The following is a 25,732-nucleotide window of genomic DNA, read 5'->3' as shown; positions in this document are numbered from 1 at the left end:
TAGAAAAACATCAAAAATTTGAGTCCTGCACGATTCTACCAAGAAATGTGTGTTCATTGAAACCGCTGGTTTTTGATAGTTTGGGCCCTATTGAATAATGAATGTTTTGAATTTTCTCCAAAAGTAAAGTAGTTGCAAACTCATCCTTTTAGAAACTTGTTTGGGCTGTTGAGAGGAGTAAAAAACCATCAAAAATTTCAATCCTGCATGATTCTACCAAGAAATGTGATTCTTCATTCAAAACGCTGGTTTTTGCTATTGGGCTCTATTGAATAATGAATGTTTTGAATTTTCTCCAAAAGTAAAGTAGTTGCAAACTCATCCTTTTAGAGACTTGTTTGGGCTCATGAGAGGAGTAGAAAAACATCAAAAATTTCAGTCCTGCACGATTCTACCAAGAAATGTGTGTTCATTCAAACCGCTGGCTTTTGATATTTTGGGCCCTATTGAATAATGAATGTTTTGAATTTTCTCCAAAAGTAAAGTAGTTGCAAACTCATCCTTTTAGAAACTTGTTTGGGCTGTTGAGAGGAGTAAAAAACCATCAAAAATTTCAATCCTGCATGATTCTACCAAGAAATGTGATTCTTCATTCAAAACCTGATTTTTGCTATTGGGCTCTATTGAATAATGAATGTTTTGAATTTTCTCCAAAAGTAAAGTAGTTGCAAACTCATGCTTTTAGAGACTTGTTTGGGCTCATGAGAGGAGTAGAAAAACATCAAAAATTTCAGTCCTGCATGATTCTACCAAGAAATGTGTGTTCATTGAAACCGCTGGTTTTTGATAGTTTGGGCCCTATTGAATAATGAATGTTTTGAATTTTCTCCAAAAGTAAAGTAGTTGCAAACTCATCCTTTTAGAAACTTGTTTGGGCTGTTGAGAGGAGTAAAAAACCATCAAAAATTTCAATCCTGCATGATTCTACCAAGAAATGTGATTCTTCATTCAAAACGCTGGTTTTTGCTATTGGGCTCTATTGAATAATGAATGTTTTGAATTTTCTCCAAAAGTAAAGTAGTTGCAAACTCATCCTTTTAGAGACTTGTTTGGGCTCATGAGAGGAGTAGAAAAACATCAAAAATTTCAGTCCTGCATGATTCTACCAAGAAATGTGTGTTCATTGAAACCGCTGGTTTTTGATAGTTTGGGCCCTATTGAATGATGAATGTTTTGAATTTTCTCCAAAAGTAAAGTAGTTGCAAACTCATCCTTTTAGAAACTTGTTTGGGCTGTTGAGAGGAGTAAAAAACCATCAAAAATTTCAATCCTGCATGATTTTACCAAGAAATGTGATTCTTCATTCAAAACCTGATTTTTGCTATTGGGCTCTATTGAATAATGAATGTTTTGAATTTTCTCCAAAAGTAAAGTAGTTGCAAACTCATGCTTTTAGAGACTTGTTTGGGCTCATGAGAGGAGTAGAAAAACATCAAAAATTTGAGTCCTGCACGATTCTACCAAGAAATGTGTGTTCATTGAAACCGCTGGTTTTTGATAGTTTGGGCCCTATTGAATAATGAATGTTTTGAATTTTCTCCAAAAGTAAAGTAGTTGCAAACTCATCCTTTTAGAAACTTGTTTGGGCTGTTGAGAGGAGTAAAAAAACCATCAAAAATTTCAATCCTGCATGATTCTACCAAGAAATGTGATTCTTCATTCAAAACGCTGGTTTTTGCTATTGGGCTCTATTGAATAATGAATGTTTTGAATTTTCTCCAAAAGTAAAGTAGTTGCAAACTCATCCTTTTAGAGACTTGTTTGGGCTCATGAGAGGAGTAGAAAAACATCAAAAATTTCAGTCCTGCACGATTCTACCAAGAAATGTGTGTTCATTCAAACCGCTGGTTTTTGATATTTTGGGCCCTATTGAATAATGAATGTTTTGAATTTTCTCCAAAAGTAAAGTAGTTGCAAACTCATCCTTTTAGAAACTTGTTTGGGCTGTTGAGAGGAGTAAAAAACCATCAAAAATTTCAATCCTGCATGATTCTACCAAGAAATGTGATTCTTCATTCAAAACGCTGGTTTTTGCTATTGGGCTCTATTGAATAATGAATGTTTTGAATTTTCTCCAAAAGTAAAGTAGTTGCAAACTCATGCTTTTAGAAACTTGTTTGGGCTCATGAGAGTAGAAAAACATCAAAAATTTCAATCCTGCACGATTCTACCAAGAAATGTGTGTTTATTCAAACCGCTGGTTTTTGATATTTTGGGCCCTATTGAATATTGAATGTTTTGAATTTTCTCCTAAAGTAAAGTAGTTGCAAACTCATCCTTTTAGAAACTTGTTTGGGCTGTTGAGAGGAGTATAAAACCATCAAAAATTTCAATCCTGCATGATTCTACCAAGAAATGTGATTCTTCATTCAAAATGCTGATTTTTGCTATTGGGCTCTATTGAATAATGAATGTTTTGAATTTTCTCCAAAAGTAAAGTAGTTGCAAACTCATGCTTTTAGAGACTTGTTTGGGCTCATGAGAGGAGTAGAAAAACATCAAAAATTTCAGTCCTGCACGATTCTACCAAGAAATGTGTGTTCATTCAAACCGCTGGTTTTTGATATTTTGGGCCCTATTGAATAATGAATGTTTTGAATTTTCTCCAAAAGTAAAGTAGTTGCAAACTCATCCTTTTAGAGACTTGTTTGGGCTGTTGAGAGGAGTAAAAAACCATCAAAAATTTCAATCCTGCATAATTCTACCAAGAAATGTGATTCTTCATTCAAAACCTGATTTTTGCTATTGGGCTCTATTGAATAATGAATGTTTTGAATTTTCTCCAAAAGTAAAGTAGCTGCAAACTCATGCTTTTAGAGACTTGTTTGGGCTCATGAGAGGAGTAGAAAAACATCAAAAATTTCAGTCCTGCATGATTCTACCAAGAAATGTGTGTTCATTGAAACCGCTGGTTTTTGATAGTTTGGGCCCTATTGAATAATGAATGTTTTGAATTTTCTCCAAAAGTAAAGTAGTTGCAAACTCATCCTTTTAGAAACTTGTTTGGGCTGTTGAGAGGAGTAAAAAACCATCAAAAATTTCAATCCTGCATGATTCTACCAAGAAATGTGATTCTTCATTCAAAACGCTGGTTTTTGCTATTGGGCTCTATTGAATAATGAATGTTTTGAATTTTCTCCAAAAGTAAAGTAGTTGCAAACTCATCCTTTTAGAAACTTGTTTGGGCTGTTGAGAGGAGTAAAAAACCATCAAAAATTTCAATTCTGCATGATTCTACCAAGAAATGTGATTCTTCATTCAAAACCTGATTTTTGCTATTGGGTTCTATTGAATAATGAATGTTTTGAATTTTCTCCAAAAGTAAAGTAGTTGCAAACTCATGCTTTTAGAGACTTGTTTGGGCTCATGAGAGGAGTAGAAAAACATCAAAAATTTCAGTCCTGCATGATTCTACCAAGAAATGTGTGTTCATTGAAACCGCTGGTTTTTGATAGTTTGGGCCCTATTGAATAATGAATGTTTTGAATTTTCTCCAAAAGTAAAGTAGTTGCAAACTCATCCTTTTAGAAACTTGTTTGGGTTGTTGAGAGGAGTAAAAAACCATCAAAAATTTCAATCCTGCATGATTCTACCAAGAAATGTGATTCTTCATTCAAAACGCTGGTTTTTGCTATTGGGCTCTATTGAATAATGAATGTTTTGAATTTTCTCCAAAAGTAAAGTAGCTGCAAACTCATCCTTTTAGAAACTTGTTTGGGCTGTTGAGAGGAGTAAAAAACCATCAAAAATTTCAATCCTGCATGATTCTACCAAGAAATGTGATTCTTCATTCAAAACGCTGGTTTTTGCTATTGGGCTCTATTGAATAATGAATGTTTTGAATTTTCTCCAAAAGTAAAGTAGTTGCAAACTCATCCTTTTAGAGACTTGTTTGGGCTCATGAGAGGAGTAGAAAAACATCAAAAAATTCAGTCCTGCACGATTCTACCAAGAAATGTGTGTTCATTCAAACCGCTGGTTTTTGATATTTTGGGCCCTATTGAATAATGAATGTTTTGAATTTTCTCCAAAAGTAAAGTAGTTGCAAACTCATCCTTTTAGAAACTTGTTTGGGCTGTTGAGAGGAGTAAAAAACCATCAAAAATTTCAATCCTGCATGATTCTACCAAGAAATGTGATTCTTCATTCAAAACCTGATTTTTGCTATTGGGCTCTATTGAATAATGAATGTTTTGAATTTTCTCCAAAAGTAAAGTAGTTGCAAACTCATGCTTTTAGAGACTTGTTTGGGCTCATGAGAGGAGTAGAAAAACATCAAAAATTTCAGTCCTGCACGATTCTACCAAGAAATGTGTGTTCATTCAAACCGCTGGTTTTTGATATTTTGGGCCCTATTGAATATTGAATGTTTTGAATTTTCTCCAAAAGTAAAGTAGTTGCAAACTCATCCTTTTAGAAACTTGTTTGGGCTGTTGAGAGGAGTAAAAAACCATCAAAAATTTCAATCCTGCATGATTCTACCAAGAAATGTGATTCTTCATTCAAAACCTGATTTTTGCTATTGGGCTCTATTGAATAATGAATGTTTTGAATTTTCTCCAAAAGTAAAGTAGCTGCAAACTCATGCTTTTAGAGACTTGTTTGGGCTCATGAGAGGAGTAGAAAAACATCAAAAATGTCAGTCCTGCATGATTCTACCAAGAAATGTGTGTTCATTGAAACCGCTGGTTTTTGATAGTTTGGGCCCTATTGAATGATGAATGTTTTGAATTTTCTCCAAAAGTAAAGTAGTTGCAAACTCATCCTTTTAGAAACTTGTTTGGGCTGTTGAGAGGAGTAAAAAACCACCAAAAATTTCAATCCTGCATGATTTTACCAAGAAATGTGATTCTTCATTCAAAACCTGATTTTTGCTATTGGGCTCTATTGAATAATGAATGTTTTGAATTTTCTCCAAAAGTAAAGTAGTTGCAAACTCATGCTTTTAGAGACTTGTTTGGGCTCATGAGAGGAGTAGAAAAACATCAAAAATTTGAGTCCTGCACGATTCTACCAAGAAATGTGTGTTCATTGAAACCGCTGGTTTTTGATAGTTTGGGCCCTATTGAATAATGAATGTTTTGAATTTTCTCCAAAAGTAAAGTAGTTGCAAACTCATCCTTTTAGAAACTTGTTTGGGCTGTTGAGAGGAGTAAAAAACCATCAAAAATTTCAATCCTGCATGATTCTACCAAGAAATGTGATTCTTCATTCAAAACCTGATTTTTGCTATTGGGCTCTATTGAATAATGAATGTTTTGAATTTTCTCCAAAAGTAAAGTAGTTGCAAACTCATGCTTTTAGAGACTTGTTTGGGCTCATGAGAGGAGTAGAAAAACATCAAAAATTTCAGTCCTGCATGATTCTACCAAGAAATGTGTGTTCATTGAAACCGCTGGTTTTTGATAGTTTGGGCCCTATAGTTTGGGCCCGACTGCTCACGCTCAGACCTCTCCCGCACTCCATTTTCACTTCCCGTGTCCGATGTCTGTAAAGAAAGAAAAAATTAAAACACATTTCTAGAGGCAGCTATACTTATCAAAAGGCAGCAAGATTCTCACCTCACGATCAGCTTGGGCCAGTTCTTGCCGAGATGGCAAATAGACCGATCCGGAAGAAGACATGCTGAAAAGAAAACAAAAAATACATTGGTACATAATAAATTGTACAGGACACACAGACATCATTTTGGCTCCTGAAGCTTGAATCCACAGGTAGAAGGCTCTTGTAGAATGCTTGTCTGGTCTCTGCAAGGCATTATGTAGAGTAATTGTCTGACCCTGAAGACACATTCTTTTATGTACACTCCTCCAAAACAATGTTGCTTGTTTAGGGGGAGTTCTAGACAAGTGTCTAGACATTGTTTACTCAAATCGTGTGTGCGCACAAGGCGCTGACGTGCGCGGGGCCAAGCGCTCGTCAGCAACCACATAGACTGTAATGCTATTTTTGGGCGCACACGTGCGAGCGCGATTTTTTTAACGATGGCGCCGGAAAAAAAATGCAACATGTAGCGTACGTTGTGTCTGGGCGCACACCTGTAAAATGCGCAGCGCACGCTAAACGCTGAAGAGCGCGTACATTCGCAAGACCCTGCGATCACCATGTTAAAGATAGGGGGACATTGCGCGTGCGCATGATGCGCTGCGCGATCAAACGCTAGTGTGAAACCAGCCTTACTATGTAGGTAAGGGAGCAGAACCAACCTTACGAGAGAGACATGGGAGCAGAACCAAGTTTACTACAGTGCTATGGGAGCATAACCGATCTTACTACAGAGATAAGGGAGCAGAACCGAGTTTACTACAGAGATAATGGAGCAGAACCAAGCTTAATATGTCTACTACACAGATATGGGAACAGAACCAAGCTTACGGCATGCATATGGTACAAGAATCTAGATTACTACATCAATACAGAACCAGAACCAAGCTTACTGCTTAGATATGGTACCATAACTGAGCTTACTGACAAACATACATATATCTCTAGAAACACTGAAAAGTAAACACACAGTACAGCAGGGACATTGCTAGGGTTCAAAAAGTTCAGGGGTCCAAGCCTCAAAATGCATGTCTACCCATCTGACCCCCCCTATAATCATCTAAAGAGCATCTATAGATATATAATTACAGTATACCACTGTTGCTAACCAAAAACATACAATGCAAAGACCAATATTATCAAAATTACTACTATAAAAGACCAAAACAATAAAACTACTCAATGTCCACCACCATCACCACTACTCAGCAAATACATAATATAATATAACCATTACCTTTACATAACATGACACTATACAGAGACCAATGACACCACCATACACCTACTACTACATAGACTGAAACAAATTTAGCGGTCACTAAATAAAAAAATAGTCTACTAAAAAGAGCAATATTACCATCTTACTGTTATTGTATATTGGTAGATACTAGTCCCACAGAACATACACGTGAGTACAGTAGTTATATATAGAACCTTACAGGTGACAATCTTTCTGATTTGGGTCGCTCACTTTTCCTGTCTTTTTCATCAGGCCCAGACCTCCATTACCACTTCTCCAGCCACAACTCATCTGCACAGATTACAACAAAAACACATTTGACATCTCACATTTCTACTGATGTCTCATTTATTCTCAACCTACAAAAACTCCCCACTCTGCTTACCTGAGGCATAGGATACTGACCCCAATATTTTAAAAAACTGTGCCATTACTATGATTACTCCCTCCCCCAAAAATTAGTGTCCCATAGAAAATATTAATACCCCCCACTGTGCAAAGGCGTGTATGCTCCTTTAACCCCTTCCCGACCAATGACTCCACATAGGCATCATGAAAAGCTGTGCCAATCTGACCAGTGACGCCTATGTGGCGTCATGAATTAATTGCCCTCCTGCGGGTCAGGTGACTGACCTTTCAGTGACCCCACCCGACCCACACACACAGGGGGCTTTGTACTTCACCACAGGTGGGGTGGCTTCACCCCCACGCGTCTACAATCACTCTGATTGGCTGTTAAAAGTGAAACAGCCAAATCAGAGCGATAGTAATATTTCAGCAATGAAATATGATGAAATATTATAATCCCACCACGGCCGATGCTGCAGTAGCATCGGACATGGCTGGAGACACTAATCTGACCCCCCTCCCATACCGGCTAGCAAGGGCGATCGGCCCCCTGCCACTGAACGACAGCGGCGATCTGCCGCCACTGTCATCATCTGCTGCCCCTGCCTTGGAATTAGGGTTAAGATTAGGGTTAGGGGTGTGTTGGGGTTAGGGTTAGGCTTGTTGTTAGGGGTGTATCGGGGTTATGGTTAGGGATGTGTTAGGGTTGGAGTTAGAATTGAGGGGTTTCCACTGTTTATGCACATCAGGGGGTCTCCAAACGCGACATGGTGCCACTATTGATTCCAGCCTATTTTGCGTTCAAAAAGTCAAACGGTGCTCCCTCCCTTTCAAGCCCCGACGTGTGCACAAACAGTTTCCCCCCCGCCACATATGGGGTACCAGCGTACTCAGGACAAACTGAACAACTTTTGGGGTCCAATTTCTCCTGTCACCCTTTGTGAAAATAAAAAATTGCCGACTAAAAAATAATTTTTTGAGGGAAATTTTTTTTTTTTTTTTTTTTTCACGGCTGTGTTATAAACTTCTGTGAAGCACCTGGGGGTATAAAGTGCTCACTATGAATCTAGATAAGTTCCTTAGGGTGTCTAGTTTCCAAAATGGGGTCATTTGTTGAGGAGCTCCGAAGTTTAGGCGCACATGGGCTCTCCAAACACGACATGGTGTCCGCTAACGATTGGAGCCAATTTTCATTTCAAAAAGTCAAATGGTGCTCCTTCCCTTCTGAGCCCTGCCGTGCGCCCAAACAGTGGTTCCCCCCACATATGGGGTACGAGCGTACGCCGGACAAACTGGACAACTTTTGTGGTCCAATTTCTCCTGTTAGCCATGTGAAAATAAAAAATAGGGTGCTAAAAAATCATTTTTGAGGAAAAAAAAATTATCTTTTATTTTCACTGCTCTGCGTTATAAACTTTTGTGGAGCATTTGGGGGTTCAAAGTGCTCACTACACATCTAGATAAGTTCCTTAAGGGGTCTAGTTTCCAAAATGGGGTTACTTGGGGGTTTTTACTGTTTATGCACAGGGGCTCTCCAAACGCGACATGGTGTCCGATAACGATTGGAGCTAATTTTCCATTCAAAGTCAAATGGCGCTCCTTCGCTTCCAGACCCTGCCATGCGCCTAAACAGTGGTTTATGACCACATATGAGGTATCGGTGTACTCAGGAGAAATTGCTTAACAAATTTTAGGATCCATTTTATCCTGTTGCCCATGTGAAAATGAAAAAATAGGCTAAAAGGAAATTTTTGTGAAAAAAAAGTACCTTTTTTATTTACTGATCAATTGTGAAGCACCTGGGGGTTCAAAGTGAGCACTCTGCATCTAGATAAGTTCCTTGGGGCGTCTAGTTTCCAAAATGGGGTCACTTGTGGGAGAGCTCCAATGTTTAAGCACACAGGGGCTCTCCAAACGCGACATGGCAACCGCTAAATATTCCAGCATATTTTCCATTCAAAAAGTTTTCGAAGGGAGTGACAATAAAATCTCTTGAGGAGTAAGATCTGTTGGTGTCAAACCCATACAACGAAGTGAGCCATTAATATCTTTCCAGAAAGTTGAAATACCCGGGCAAAACCAGAAAATATGCACAAGAGATCCTATTGCACCAGAACATCTCCAACACAATGGTGTATTGCTTAAACCTAGGTGGACCAAGCGTTCCAGAGTTTTGTACCAGAATCTTGAATGCATTCTCCTGTAATAGAATACACCTGGAAAAACCGTGAGAGTTGGCAAGCACTTGACTCACTTCTTGGTGAGATAGGGTTATCTTTAGCTCCGATTCCCAAGAGGTTATATAAAGAGGCTCGAAGTTCTCTGGTGGCTTGATAAGATTAGCATATAGTTTAGACACTAGTTTGGAGATAGAATGGAGCTTAACCATGAGCTCCAGCCATAACAGATCCAAGGAATGCTTCAGGTCTGCTTTAAATTTTAAGATGAAATGGACATGCTGTTTCTGCAAGAAGTCCTTAGGACGTTTTGTAGCATCTCTCGGCCAACCCTCCACACATGGTATATCACCCCACAGGAGATGGGAGATAGGAATGTTTGGGAGACCATCCCACAGATCATAAACATCCACGTATTTGGGGTTAGTCAACCAAGGGAGGACTCTGAGTGGGATATCCTCCAGAAAAAAACAGTGAGGTATGATATTTGGGATTAGTTTGAGCATTCCGATACCGCAAGTATCGGGTATCGGCCGATATTCACTGTATCGGAATTCCGATACTGAGTTTCCGATACTTTTAGCATATCGAATACCGGAATCGGAAGTTCCCATAATGCTATGAGCCAGCTTTCTTTTGCCTTGCAGCAGCGCTAGTCACAGCTGTCTGCAAGGTCTGTGTGAGTGTAGCTCACACTGTGTAGTGTGTCCTGCAGACACGTCTGCTTGTAGGACGTTCAGCGTGTCACTGCCTCATACAAATTTTTTCTTTCTGCAAATTTTTCATTCTCCTATTAGTGTGAATCCATCCGTATCCATATACGTTGGTTGCAAACACTATAGGAGTAGACAGCGCAGCCTTTCTGCAGCCTTTCAAGCCAAAGCGGGTGCTCCCAAGACTTGCAGTGCATGGTCCTTTTTTGACACAGTTGCAGATGACATTTGCTTTGTCAAATGCAAGCTGTGTCATCAGAAAGTCAAAAGAGGGAAAAATGTCAGCAACCTCAGTTTGCTGCACTGTTCACGGCTGTCTGAGAGGTCCCTGTGTGTGAGTGCAGCTCACGCTGAGTAGTGTGTCCTTCAGCTACATCTGGTTGTAGGCCGCTCAGTGTGCGTCACTGCCTCACACATTTTTCTTTTATTGCAGCTCATTTTTTATTCTCCTATTAGTGTGCATCCATCCGTATCCATCTACATTGGTTGGTTGCAAACACTATATAGGAGTAGATAGAGGAGCCTTTTTTCTGGCTTGTGCCCTTCAGCTGCAGCCAGATTAGTATTACCCTATTTTTTGGAGCCTCATCTTTTGCATTGTAGGTTACCTTCCTGCATTGTAATAGCTCCAAAAAGTTTGTGATACTATCGCGTTCAAATCTTTGGTCACATCCTTTTAGTTTTTACAAAAAACAAAAACAAAATAAAGTTCACCAAACACTCCATTTGACAGTTGTGTAGGCCACATTAGCTCCTATTAAAGTGTAGTCCACACACACACTTCATAAAATTAGTGTTTCTTATACCTGTTACCAGCTGTTCAGGAATAAGCACACTAAGCCCCCTTTGTACTTTTCTGCCTATCTTTATCAGTATACCAAGATGAAGAAGGCAGGAAGTAAGGCCCGTGGGCGTGGAGTTTCAGCAGGGAGAGGACGTGGGGATTCTGTGCCTGCTGCGGGCACCAATTAGTCAGCATCCCCCAGTTTTAGTAGGCAACAGTCCTTTATGCGCAGCTTTGTAGGACCTCGCCGTACCCCACTGCTGCGGGAGGAACAAATTGAAGCCGTTGTCGGATGGATGGCAGATAACGCATCGACTTCAATGACTTCCACGTCCTCTCAGGGCCAGAGCACTGAAGAGCAACCATCTGTCTCTTCACCACCTGCCAAAGTGCCCAGGCAGTCAGAGAGCCCTGGACAGGAGCCATCAGTCTCTACTTCTGTTCTCTGAATCTGTTGGCTTGGAAAGAGGGGGCCAGCCAAGCAGCATTCAAGAATGTGAAGAAGAGAGAGTATGCAGTGATGCGCAACTTCTTTGTCCCTCGGAATCTGAAGAGGCGGGTGGGCCAGTGCCTATGGTCAGCACACCTCGGTACGCATCAGATGATGAGACTCAGGTGCCACTTTCTGGTGTGTACGGTGCTGGCGAGACAACCCAGGAGAAGCAGGTGTTTCAAGAGGGGAGTGTAGATGATGAGGTCCTTGACCCATCATGGCGTGAGGTCAAGGACCTCTCCCAGGAGGGAGAGGGAGGGGGCAGACTTGGTTGCCTGTAGCCTCCACTTCGGCACCCGTTAGGAGCATTCCTCTTTCAAAAGCCAAAGCGGGCGCTCCCAAGACTTGCAGTGCGTGGTCCTTTTTTGACACAGTTGCAGATGACATTTGCTTTGTCAAATGCAAGCTGTGTCATCAGAAAGTCAAAAGAGGGAAAAATGTCAGCAACCTCAATACCACAAATATGTGGAAACATGTGCGGACCAAGCACGAGGTGGAGTTACACAGACACACTGAAGACGTAGGCCAGCGTACCGCACCACCTACCACCTCTTCAGCTCGTGTTGGCGCCTCTTCCTCCAGCTCACACACAGCTGGTTCGGCTTCCTCACAGGATCGCCAAGGAAGAACCTCTGGCACTGTTGTCCGAAGACCCAGTGACATTCCACCCACAGCACCACTTTCCCAGTCATCCTCACACTCCCAGGCCACTCTACAGCCATCGGTAGCACAGGCATGGGATAAAACCCGGCCATACTCGGCAAATCATCCCCGAGCACAGGCTCTGAATGCTGACATTGCCAAACTACTGGCCCTTGAAATGCTCTCATTCAGACTGGTGGAGACTGACACCTTCCGGAACTTCATGGCATTGGCAGTCCCACAATACACCATGCCCAGCTGCTTTTATTTCAGCAGGCAAGCCGTCCCTGCCCTGCAAAAACATGTGGAGGGAAAAATAAAACATGCACTACTTAATGCCGTCAGTAGCAAGGTCCACCTGACCACCGATGCGTGGACCAGTAACCATGGACAGGGACGATACCTTTCCCTCACTGCCCATTGGGTCAATGTTGTGGAGCCGGGTACAGATCTGGAGAGTGGCGCTGTACGTGTTCTGCCAACCCCAAGCCCAGGATCAAGCATGGAGCAGGCAGAGGCCTGATGGTTTTTGAATGTGGAGGCAGCAGGAGACATTGCCGTCCACACAGCAGGGGAACAGCAGAAGTTACTTAACCCCACTAAAGGGGGTTTTACACTAAGCGATATCGCTAGCAATATCGCTAAAACGTCACTGGTTTTGTGACGTCATAGCGATATTGCTAGCGATATCACTATGTGTGATACTTACCAGTGACCGGCTCCCCCGCTGTCCATCGCTGATCGCGCGAGAATGTCCGGCTCCATTTCTCGTCGAGCGCTTCCTGCTGAGACTTTCTGCTGTGACGACGAGCGACGCGTGGAGGCGGGCGGGAGGACGCCAGGATCGCTGTGTGTGAATGGTAAGTATCGTGCGCTGCGTCGCTGCTGCATCGCTGTGAGATCTTTCTGTATGAAAGCTCACTAGCGATCATTTAGCGATGCACCAGCGATCCTGACCGGGTCGGATCGCTGGTCGGATCGCTGGTGCATCGCTAAATGTAAAAGGGCCTTAACACAGGAGCTAGTGTGTTTTTCTCTGTGAAGATGGCACTTCTGAACACGAACTGGCATTGTTGGAGCCCAGGATCAAGCATGGAGCAGGCAGAGGCCTGATGGTTTTTGAATGTGGAGGCGGCAGGAGACATTGCAATCCACACAGCAGGGTACCAGCAGACGTTACTGAACCCCACTAACACAGGAGCTAGTGTTTTTCTCTGTGCGGACAGCACTTCCGAGCGACAACTGGCTGTGTTGAAGCCCAGGATCAATCATGCAGCAGGCGGAGGCCAACTTGCAGCAAGTTTTATATAGCAACCGCTGCTTTTTGCTATTGGTCCCTATTGAATAATGAACGTTTTGAATTTTCTCCAAAAGTAAAGTAGTTGCAAACTCATCCTTTTAGAAACTTGTTTGGGCTGTTGAGAGGAGTAGAAAAACATCAAAAATTTAAATCCTGCACGATTCTACCAAGAAATGTGAGTGTTCATTCAAACCGCTGGTTTTTGCTATTTTGGGCCCTATTGAATAATGAATGTTTTGAATTTTCTCCAAAAGTAAAGTAGTTGCAAACTCATCCTTTTAGAAACTTGTTTGGGCTGTTGAGAGGAGTAAAAAAACATCAAAAATTTCAATCCTTTCAGTCTGCTGAAGGACCCTGGGAAGGACCAATCAGATCCGACACAGGACCTGAACACGTGACCCCTGCTCTCCACTGAGAGGTAAACTTGCGGGCATGCCCAGTAGCACGGCATGAGGACTTAGCCTCTGGAGCTGTTCCCTGTAGAGCAGGTTGCGCTACCATTGCTGCACCAGAGGTGGCAGCAACATCCAGGCTGTCAGAGTAAGTCTGAGCAGCACCCGGAGCGGTCAGAGAAAAATGGGAGACCGCTGGATGTCTGGCTCTGGATCCCCGCTGTGCAGAGTCAGGAATCCGACGCCTAACAGATTCATGGCATCTGTGGAAAATGGCTCCCTCTCCCATAGCCCCAGGAACAGGTTTGTATAGGATGGCGCACAGGCTGCAACCATAGCTGTCCCCTGGAGCTGTAGGAAGAAGGAACCATTAAAAGTAAAAAAAAATTGTGGGTTAAAAAATTTTTAAAGGTGTTTGAATAAAATTAACCTCATCAACATTCAAATTGGACATGCTTAAAAACTGAAAACAAGGTTATTGCCTTCAGTATCCGCTGCTTATCAGACGCCTCTTATTCCAGACTTTTAGGCGAGATATTCAGTACTGAATATTACCACACAGGCCAGCTGTCTCTTTAATGATATATGGAATTCTCCATTACAGCTCCTTTCAGTTAAATCAACTGTGAATTTCCTTTCCTGATGGAGAGGAGGAGGGGTTTGTCTTTATGTAAAATCTTGTCTAAAGTCCATTTTAAGGAAAGATATTAGCGAAGGGAATGAGGATGTCGAGTCCATATGGGTCGAAATACATGGAGGGAAAAAATAGTAACAAAATTCTCTTTGGGGTCTGTTACAAACCCCCAAATATAACAGAAATCATGGCAAGTTTACTACTAAGGCAGATAGATGAAGCTGCAACCCATAATGAGGTCCTTGTTATGGGGGACTTTAACTACCCAGATATTAACTGGGAAACAGAGACCTGCGAAACCCACAAAGGCAACAGGTTTCTGCTAATAGCCAAGAATTATTATCTTTCACAATTTGTGCAGAATCCAACCAGAGGATCAGCACTTTTAGACCTAATACTATCCAACAGACCTGACAGAATAACAAATCTGCAGGTTGTTGGGTATCTAGGAAATAGCGACCACAATATTGTACAGTTTCACTTGTCTTTCGCTAGGGGGACATGTCAGGGGGTCACAAAAACACTGAACTTTAGGAAGGCAAAGTTTGACCAGCTTAGAGATGTCCTTAATCTGGTTGACTGGGACAATGTCCTCAGAAATAAGAATACAGAAAATAAATGGGAAATGTTTAAGAACATCCTTAATAGGCACTGTAAGCAGTTTATACCTTGTGGGAATAAAAGAACAAGAAACAGGAAAAACCCAATGTGGCTAAACAAAAAAGTAAGAGGGGCAATTAACAGTAAAAATAAAGCATTTAAACTACTAAAGCAGGATGGCACCGTTGAAGCTCTAAAAAACTATAAGCAGAAAATTTATCTAAAAAAATAATTAAAGCTGCCAAAAAGGAAACAGAGAAGCACATTGCTAAGGTGAGTAAAACTAATCCGAAGCAGTTCAACTATATCAATAGTAAAAGAATCAAAAGTGAAAGTGTAGGCCCATTAAAAAATTGTGAGGAAAGTATGGATGTAGATGATGAGGAAAAAGCTAATATATTAAACACCTTCTTCTCCACAGTATTCACGGTGGAAAATGAAATGCTAGGTGAAATGCCAAGAGACAAAGAAAACCCTATATTAATGGTCACCAATCTAACCCAAGAAGAGGTGCAAATCCGGCAAAATAAGAATAAAATAGATAAATCTCCGGGTCCGGATGGCATACACCCACGAGTACTAAGAGAACTAAGTAATGTAATAGACAAACCATTATTTCTTATATTTAGAGACTCTACAGCGACGGGGTCTGTTCCACAGGACTGGCGCATAGCAAATGTGGTACCAATATTCAAAAAGGGCTCTAAAAGTGAACCTGGAAATTATAGGCCAGTAAAGTCTAACCTCTATTGTTGGTAAAATATTTGAAGGGTTTCTGAGGGATGTTATTCTGGATTACCTCAATGAGAATAACTGTTTAACGCCATATCAGCATGGGTTTATGAGGAATCGCTCCTGTCAAACCAATCTAATCAGTTTTTATGAAGAGGTAAGCTATAGACTGGACCAAGGTGAGTCATTGGATGTGGTATATCTGCCACACTAGAGGCTGGTACACAAAATGAGAATGCTGGGACTGGGGGAAAATGAATGTAAATGGGTAAGTAACTGGCTTAGTGATAGAAAGCAGAGGGTGGTTATAAATGGTATATTCTCTAACAGGGTCGCTGTGACCAGTGGGGTACCGCAGGGGTCGGTGTTGGGACCTATTCTCTTCAACATATTTATTAACGATCTGGTAGAAGGTTTGCACAGTAAAATATCGATATTTGCAGATGATAAATAACTATGTAAAGCAGTCAATACAAGAGAAGATAGTATTCTGCTACAGATGGATCTGGATAAGTTGGGAACTTGGGCCGAAAGGTGGCAGATGCAGTTTAACAATGATGATAAATGTAAGGTTATTCACATGGGAAGAAGGAATCAATATCACCATTACACACTGAACGGTAAACCACTGGGTAAATCTGACATGGAGAAGGACATGGGGATCATAGTTAATGATAAACTTACCTGGAGCAGTCAGTGCCAGGCAGCGGCTGCCAAGGCAAACAGGATCATGGGGTGCATTAAAAGAGGTCTGGATAAACATGATGAGAGCATTATACTGCCTCTGTACAAATCTCTTGTTAGACCGCACATGGAGTACTGTGTACAGTTTTGGGCACCGGTGAACAGGAAAGATATAATGGAACTAGAGCGGGTACAAAGGAGGGCAAAAAAATTAATAAAGGGGATGGGGGAACTACAATACCCAGAGAGATTAGCAAAATTAGGATTATTTAGTCTAGAAAAAAGACGACTGAGGGGTAAAATAATAACCATGTATAAGTATAAAAGGGGACAATACAAATATCTCTCCGAGGATCTGTTTATACCAAGGAAGGTGACGGTCACAAGGGGGCATTCTCTGCGTCTGGAGGAGAAACACCAAGGTTACTTACCGGTAGCCAGTTTTTCCGGAGCCCATGACGGCACACATGAGAGAGGGGATCCGCCCAGTCAGGACAGGAACCCTACTGAAGATAAAAGGGCGGTACCTCTCCCTCGCTTCAGTTGGTTTACAGAGCATGAGAGGCCCCCGGGTTAGTACACATGGTAAAACTATCACCACATTATATCTATCTAACTAAAAAACACCCAAACTATAGTGCACACCAAAGGAGTGAAAAGGGGGGGAATATACAGGTGCCGTCATGGGCTCCGGAAAAACCGGCTACCGGTAAGTAACCTTGGTGTTTTCCCGTCTCCCATGACGGCACACATGAGAGACTTTTGTAGAATAAGACACCTTAGGGAGGGACCACCGCTTGCAGCACCCTTCTACCAAAGGTTAGGTCAGTAGAGGAAGACAGATCAAGTCGGTAGTGTTTAACAAAGGTGGAAGGTGAGGACCAAGTAGCGGCTTTACAAATTTGCTCAATCGATACCTCAGCCTTCTCTGACCAGGAGGTAGCCACGGCTCTGGTGGAGTGAGCCTTGATGCCTTCTGGAACCGGAGCGCCACTTGCGGAGTAGGATAACATAATGGCCTCCCTGATCCATCTGGCAATGGTACTTTTAGCTACCCCGTGCCCCTTTCTACTACCCTGAAAGGCTACAAAAAGGGACTGATCTTTCCTCCACTGACTAGTTATTGACATATATTGTATTATGGCTCTTTTTACATCTAATGTATGGAACTTTTGCTCCCCCGGGTTTCTGGGATTGTTACAGAACGATGGCAAGGAGATCTCCTGAGTCCTATGAAACTTTTGGACTACCTTGGGGAGATAGGCCGGGTCTGGTCTTAGAACCACTCGGTCATCCAAGATCTGTGTATAAGGAGGACATATAGACAGAGCTTGTAGGTCGCTGACTCTTCGGGCTGACGTTAAGGCTACCAGTAAGACCGTTTTAAGTGTAAGTAGCTTTGGTGACAGCTCTAGTAGTGGTTCGAAGGGATCTTTGGTTAAAGCCTCCAAAACTAGGTTCAGGTCCCAGGGTGGTATCTTTGGGATAATGACCGGCCTTGACCTGCCACAGGACTTAATGAACTGGGACACCCATCTATTGGCTGCTAAATTGCAGTTATATAGGGCCCCCAAAGCTGAGACTTGAACTTTGAGTGTGTTAGTGGCTAACCCCAGTTGCAGCCCCGACTGTAAGAACTCTAGGATAGGTCCCACTGGAGCTACATCCCCTAAAGGTTCCCCCAGGAAGTCTAGGAACTTTTTCCACGTTCTACCGTAGATTTGGGATGTTATTGGTTTCCTACTTTTCAACAGGGTGGAGACTAACCCTGGAGAGAATCCCTGGCGACTCAGTAGCGCCCTCTCAAATTCCAGGCTGCTAGATGGAAGCCCTTCACCTGAGAGTGGACCACTGGTCCCTGGGAAAGCAGGTCTGGAATCTCTGGTAGTATCCATGGATCTGTCACTGACATGAGCCTCAGAAGGGAGAACCAAGGCCTTCTTGGCCAAAAAGGAGCTATAAGAATTATTCTTGCCCGATCCTCCCTGATTTTCCTGACTACTACTGGGATCATTGTTATCAGGGGAAATGCATAGGCCAGGATGAACTTCCAGGGTATTTGTAGGGCATCTACTGCGAAGGGGTTTTCCCTTGGATTTAGCGGGCAGAACTTCCTGACCTTCCGGTTGTGTGCGGCAGCGAATAGGTCTATTTCTGGTCTGCCCCAGGCCTGAACTATTTGCTGGAAGACTCGGGAGTTTAGGGACCATTCCCCTTGTCTTAGATGCCTGCGACTCAGGAAGTCTGCTTGTATATTTTCTGCCCCCTTTATGTGCAATGCTGTGATGGATAAGAGATGTTGTTCTGCTAGCTGGAAGAGTAGATCTGATATTTGCATGAGGCCCCGAGATCTCGTTCCCCCCGATGATTGATGTAGGCTACTACTGCCTGATTGTCCGTCATGACCCGGGTGTGGCGGCCCTGAAGTAAGGGAAGGAAATGTTTCACGGCTTTTTCCACTGCCCATAGTTCTTTTACATTTGAATTCTGATCGCTTTCTAGTGAGGACCAGGTCCCCTGTATTGTATGGGATCTCAGGTGTGCTCCCCACCCTGTGGCACTCGCGTCTGTCGTAATGATGTCCTCAACTGGTTTTTGCCACGGGACACCAGCTGTTAGATTCTTTTCTACAGTCCACCAGAGCAGGGAATCTCTTACAGCCACTGAGAGACATAGTTTGCCTTCTAAATGCCCTTTTAATTGTTTCTGCGCTGACAGGACTTCCCACTGTAGTTGCCTTAAGTGGTACTGCGCCCATGTTACTGCGGGTATACATGATGTCAGTGAGCCTAAAAGGGACATTGCGTTCCTCAGTGTCATATTTGGCCTTTGTATTGCTGTGCGAGCTAGGCCTCTTATCTTGGTCACTTTCCTCTGGTAGGAGGCAGCGTTGTTGCTCGGAGTCCAATATCAACCCTAGGAAGGATTGCTCTTTTACTGGGGTTATCCTTGACTTGGGGATGTTTACTATCCATCCTAGTCCTACTAGAGTTGCTATTACTTCCTTCACTTGAAGTGTGCAGTGGGATTCCGACCTCCCTATTACCAGAAAGTCGTCTAAGTATGGGACGATCACTATGTCCCTGGATCGCAGAAAAGACATCTCTGATACTCCCGATGGATTGGGATGTGATAGTAGGCATCTTTTAAGTCTATCACTGCCATGAGGCAATGCTGGAACAGGATCTTTGTGGCCGTGTTGATTGACTCCATTTTGAAGGAGCAATTGTCTATCCACTGATTGAGTCTCCTCAGGTTGACAATGGTTCTCCAAGAGCCATCTGGTTTTTGTATTAAGAAGAGGGGGGAGTAGAACCCCCTTCCTTCTTCTTGCGCTGGGACTTCCTGTAGGACTTGTTTTTTCACTAGTCCCAAGACTTCCGTCTCCAGGGCCAGCTGTTGCTCTTGGGCTTTCCTTCTGGGTGTTATTATGAAGGTATGCCTGGGCGGACGGATGAATTTTATTTTTAAGCCGTCCTTGATTATATTTAGGATCCATGTACTGGGGGAGATATTTGCCCAGGCGGAAAGGAAGAGAGAAAGCCTTCCCCCTACCTCCGGCCCAATGTCATTGGGGAGATTTTTTGGAGGAAGTGGAGGGCCCTTTAAACATATAGCCCGATCCTCTTTTTTCTTTAAAGTCCCAGCTTTTTCTATCTCCCGGGGGAAGACCCCTGTTAAATCTCCTCCTCCGAAAGGGCTGCTTCTTAGGTTCTCCCGGAAATCGGGGAAAGCTTTTCTTCCTATCCCCCGCATGCTCCAAAATCTCTTCTAGTTTTTTCCCGAAGAGGAATTGGCCATCGCATGGAATGGAACATAACTTGTGCTTAGAGGGTAAATCTCCGGGACACCCTTTAAGCCACAGGGCTCGTCTTGCCGCATTTGACAGGCTTGCTGCTCTAGCTGTCAATCTTGCAGAGTCTGCAGAGGAATCGGCCAGGAAAGCCGCTGCTCCGTGCACCAATGTTAGATTAGCTAGAATTTCGTCTCTAGGAACTCTATCCTTGATCTGGTCCTCTATTTGTTGCAGCCAGACCATGAGGGCACGAGCGGTACAGGTACCGGCTATTGCTGGCTTCAATCCCCCTGCTGAAGCTTCCCAGATGTGCTTCAGAAACCCATCTGCTTTCTTATCAAGCGGGTCTTTCAACACGCCAGAATCTTCTAATGGTAGGGATACCTTTTTTGAGGATCTGGCTACAGCCCCATCAATTTTTGGGACTTTTTCCCAGGTTTCTGAGTCCTTCTGGTCAAAGGGATACCTCCTCTTTGATGTGGAAGGTAAGCCCCCTGACCGCTCTGTCTTTTTCCATTCCCTGTCAATTAGCGCTTTTATTTTATCATTTACAGGGAAGGTACGCTTTCGCTTTTCCTCCAGTCCTCCAAACATTACATCCTCTAATGATTTGGGAGTTTTTTCTTCTTTAAAGGCCCATTGTAGCTCTAATGGCCTTGACCAGTTTTTCTACGTCCTCTGTTGGGAAACATGGACGGCCGCCTGTATCGCTGTCCGAGGAGGATTCTGAGGACTGGGTAGAGGAAGAGGAGGTGGAGGGGGACAAAGATCTATCCCGCCCCTTCTGCTTTGGCGAGGCCTCTGAATCGGAGCTCCTTCTACGGTTTCTTTTCTTTTTAAGGGCTGCCTTTAGGGAACCTTTCACCTCCTGATGTATTAACTCCTTCAGACTAGTCACCAAATCAGGGGTCTCCTCCTGTATAGTCCTGTTAATACAGTCAGCGCAGAGATCTTTCTGCCACTGATCTGCCAGCGGGTTTTTACATAGGGCGCATTCTCTATTTTTGGTTTTGCTGCTGGCCTTCCTCGCCCCCTAGTGATCAAACAGAGAAAATGGAACCCCATTACCATAAGGGTGACATTCACGTAGATCACTCACCACCGCTGTCAATCAGGGGTACCGATCTCGGAGGCTCCTCAGATGCACTCGTGACGTTTCTCCTGGACGTCCCAGAGTCATGCCGATTGCGTTTATGACTGCTGCTCCTACCACTTGAACGACTGCTCCTGGTATGTTGGTGGCTCGGCCTGGCATCTGGCGAGAGGTCTTGCTGCTGACGCTGCTGCTGTCGCTGCTGACGCTGCTCATCTTGCCCCACTTCCATTCTGAAGCCTTGGGCATGAGTGCGTCTTCTGTGGTCATCCCCCTTATGTAAGGGGGATCCACTGCACTCTCCGCCTCCTCCGGTTACCCCCACAGCCCCTCCCCCCCGCCATACCGCCGGGATCTCTCTTCACCGATCGGCGTTCTTCACCATGGGCGCCGCCATCTTGAATTGTCGGCGCCGCCTCCCGAAGTCACACCCCTTCCCCAGCGTGCCCTGCGCGTGACGTCAGAGGAGCGCGACCCGGAAGCGGCCGCTCCCTCAAGGCTCCTGAGCTGCTCCAGAGTAGGGAATCACCGGCAGAGGGGGAGAGGGTGGTGCGGCAGCCACGGCAGAGCCCCAGGACCCCCGCCGTGCTGTTCCTGCGCCCGCTCGGACGCTGAGCCCCGGAGGACCCGCGGACGGCGCTTCCTCCATCCCGACGCCCAGCGCTCAGGAGCCCAGCCTGATCTTCTACGCCGGCACGGGAGAGGGGCAGGTAAGTGTGACCTGCTGTCTTCAGCACGGGTCCCTGTCAGGACAGGAAACCCAACTGAAGCGAGGGAAAGGTACCGCCCTTTTATCTTCAGTAGGGTTCCTGTCCTGACTGGGCGGATCCCCTCTCTCATGTGTGCCATCATGGGAGACGGGAAAAAGGGTTTTCCACCAACATAGAAGAGGATTCTTTACAGTTAGGGTAGAGAGAATCTGGAATTCCCTTCCTGAGGAGGTGGTGATGGCAAACTCAGTCGAAGGGTTCAAGAGGGGCCTGGATGTCTTCCTGGAGCGTAACAATATTGTATCTTACAGTTATTGTTAGGTTTTTTAGAAGGACATAGATCTGGGGATTTATTCTGACCGAATTTTATAGGCTGGACTGGATGGACTAATGTCTTTTTTCGGCCTTACTAACTGTTACTATGTTACTAAGGTCGAATGTACGACTGAAAACATTCAAGAATTTTGGAACTGGATGCTTTGTACAATAAAGGAACTGTTAAATTCAATTTTCCCTCTTGAGTGCCAAGTCTTTACTATAATCTATAGTGGATTGGATACCGTACTTCTGCACCTCCCTCTGTCATCGAGTGCTGTGTTTTTTCTAATTCATCCGCATCCATAGGCTTATATGGGTGCAAGTGAGCTGAGACTCTGCCATGTGTCAGTGGCAATCTCTGTATGCTACCATTTCACTCGGACACTGAAAATGGCTGGGGAAAAAAACAGTGATGGGAGCTGTCCCGTAGATGAATACTGGTCCGAGTGCTATGTGATGTTTTATTGCATAGCACTCGTCCGTATTCATCGCTGGAGTTACTCCGGCCTCAGGATGGGAGTCCTGCATTTGGGGCACGACAGGGGATATTAAGGACTGAACTATTCCACCCATCCTCCTATGCTGCCTTCTGAGGGTGATCTTCAGAGAAACAGGGAAGAACCCCCCCCAATTTTTTATTACCTACACTGATTTTTTTCGTGAGCACTTTGTAATAGTCTGTGTCACATATATATTCTATTGGTGTTTGAATTAGTTTACCTGTTATATATTAAAAGTTAAGCTTTATGGTATCTCATGCTACAGAGTTATTGATCCTGGGCAATTGGTCCAAAGTGTCTATGGGAAATATGTGCACAGAAAACTTAGCATATCTGCAAGAAAAAGTGACAGGTTGTGTTTGAAGCACACACCCCAGGTCAGTTTACACTGCATAAAAAAAGCCCAGCGGGCAGGAGGTTTTTATAAATCCCATCCACATTGCTGAACTGTAAGAAGCTGTGTTTTTGATGGAACAAAAATATGTCGTGTCAAAAACGCAACAAAATCTCATTGTGGACACAGAGCCTAAGGCTGGAGTGGAGTCACATCGGATGCGATACAAGTAAGTTCTCCGTCTCCTCCATGGCCTGACTTGGTGTATATCGGACTGCACTGGGATGACATCCGAGTGCAGTGTGAAGTTTCACTAAGACCCTTTGCTAATCCTTTGCATCTAATTTGGTTGTGCCTTTTTTTGCTTTCTGCTTTGTTGCTAAGGTTCAGAGTACTCCCTGCTGGGGGCAGCGCTGGGCACCGCTCATACGTTACAGCTTGTGGCAGATTGTTCAGTCCCCTGGTGTGTTGTTTGAATTAGAGGCCTACCTAACTACCTACCTACCTTCACCTGTCTGAGCTTTCTATCGGCTTACAGCACCGAGGTGTGTCACAATGGAACATTGAAACACGTGTCACAATGGGCGTCCCAGACTGTCTTCCAGCAGTGCGGCAGAAGCCAGCTTCAGTCTGTTGAGGGAGCCTCAGCAGACAGGTAGGGATGGGGGTATGCACACGTGTTGGTTTCAAAACCCAGCAACAGGAGAGATAAGGTTTCCAAAAACAGACTGAATTGAATCCAAAGCAAGTTGTCTTTTTAATATATCATTAAGTTGACAGCTGGCCTGTGTGGTATTATTCAGTACTGAATATCTGGTCTAAACGTCTGGAGTAAGAGGCGTCTGGTAAGCAGCAGATACTGAACGTAATAACCTTGTTTTCAGTTGAGGAGCACTGGATTTCAAAATTGGGACTGAAGGAGCGTCTCCTTCAGCAGCTGTACACACGCCCGGACACAGATGCATCGCTATTCCCCTGCACTCAAGTGCCTTTCTAACCAGCGCGTCCTCTCCTCCCGTGGCACACATACCTGGGCAGGACATACATCCTCAAACAGTACCAGTCCCATATCAGGGACACAAGCCTGCTATGCACAACATGTGGCATATCCTCTAATTAAATCAGATCATTTTACCAGGACCTTTGTCAGTCCCAATTTTGAAATCCAGTGTTCCTCAACTGAAAACAAGTTTATTACCTTCAGTATCCGCTCTTACCAGATGCCTCTTATTCCAGAGTTTAAGACCAGATTTTGGTTTCAATTCAATTCAGTCTGCTTTTGGAAACCTTATCTCTCCTGATGCTGGGTATTGTAACCAACAAGCATGCATACCAACCTCCCTACCTGTCTGCTGAGGCTCCCTCAGCAGACTGAAGCTGGCTGCTGTCGCACAGCTGGAAGACAGTCTGGGCCGCCCATTGTGACATGTGTTCCAATTGTTCCATTGTGACACCTGGCTGCTGTAAGCCAAGAGGATACTCAGACAGGTGAAGGTAGTTAGGTAGGTCACAAGAGGGAGACAATAGAACAAGTTTCACAATGGACGGTCCAGACTGTCTTCCAGCTGTGCGGCAGCAGCCAGCTTCAGTCTGCTGAGGGGGCCTCAGCAGACAGGTAGGGAGGATGGTATGCACACTCGTTGGTTACAATACCCAGCATCAGGAGAGATAAGTTTTCCAAAAACAGACTGAATTGAAACCAAAGCAAGTTGTCTTTTCAAAGCAATATTTTAATGCTTTTTGCAACTTTTGTTGCTCTGCATTAATTTTCCAAGTTGCACATTTCAAATGCCAAATGCATGTGGCTTGATTTAACTTGACCAACTCTGCTACATCAAGTACTCACCTATATATGGAAGGCATTGTATTGTATTCAGTCTGCAATATAAATCATCTGTCTTGGCTTTTGCTATTTGGTAGGTACAGGTGTCATTAGCTGCAGTAATGTGTTTAGGTTTGGATGGATACATTTCTGCACACCCACCTGCTACAAGACCATCAGCGCCTTCCCTCATTACTTCAATGTGTAGTTAAGTTATTAAATTTCTACCAGATTCCTGACGCTTATGAATTCTTTAGTGAAACATTGTCTCCCCCTTGAGGCCCTCCAACTTCTAAATTTTGGGTATATGTATTCTATGACAAAGAATGAATTGGTCTGGTGTGTTTGCATCAGCGGCCTACCTAACCACCTACCTACCTTCACCTGTCTGAGTATCCTATTTACTTACAGCAGCCAGGTTTGTCACAATGGAACAATTGGAACCCGTGTCACATTGGGCGGCCCAGACGGTCTTCTAGCTGTGCGGCAGCAGCCAGTGTCAGTCTGCTGAGGGAGCCTCAGCAGACAGGTAGGGAGGGGGGTATGCACGCTTGTTTGTTACTATACCCAGCATCAGGAGAGATAAGGTTTCCAAAGACAGACTGAATTGAATTGAAACCAAAGCAAGTTGTCTTTTCAAAGCAATATTTGAATGCTTTTTGCAACTTTGGTTGCTCTGCATTAATTTTTTCTTTGGTAGGTACAGGTGTGAAAAGGTGCAGTGTACTCCCAGACGGCTCTTCCCCCTTCAAGTTTTGGGTCTCTAAGCTGGATACATGGCCAGAGCTTAGCCAGTATGCATTGGAGGTGCTGGCTTGCCCTGCTGCCAGTGTATTATCGAAACACGTCTTTAGTGCCGCAGGTGGTATACTA

Source organism: Dendrobates tinctorius, unplaced genomic scaffold, assembly GCF_039654945.1.
Source record: "Dendrobates tinctorius isolate UK_male_01 unplaced genomic scaffold, ASM3965494v1 ptg000068l, whole genome shotgun sequence".
Lineage (NCBI taxonomy): Eukaryota > Metazoa > Chordata > Amphibia > Anura > Dendrobatidae > Dendrobates > Dendrobates tinctorius.
Note: the sequence above shows the minus strand (reverse complement) of the source record.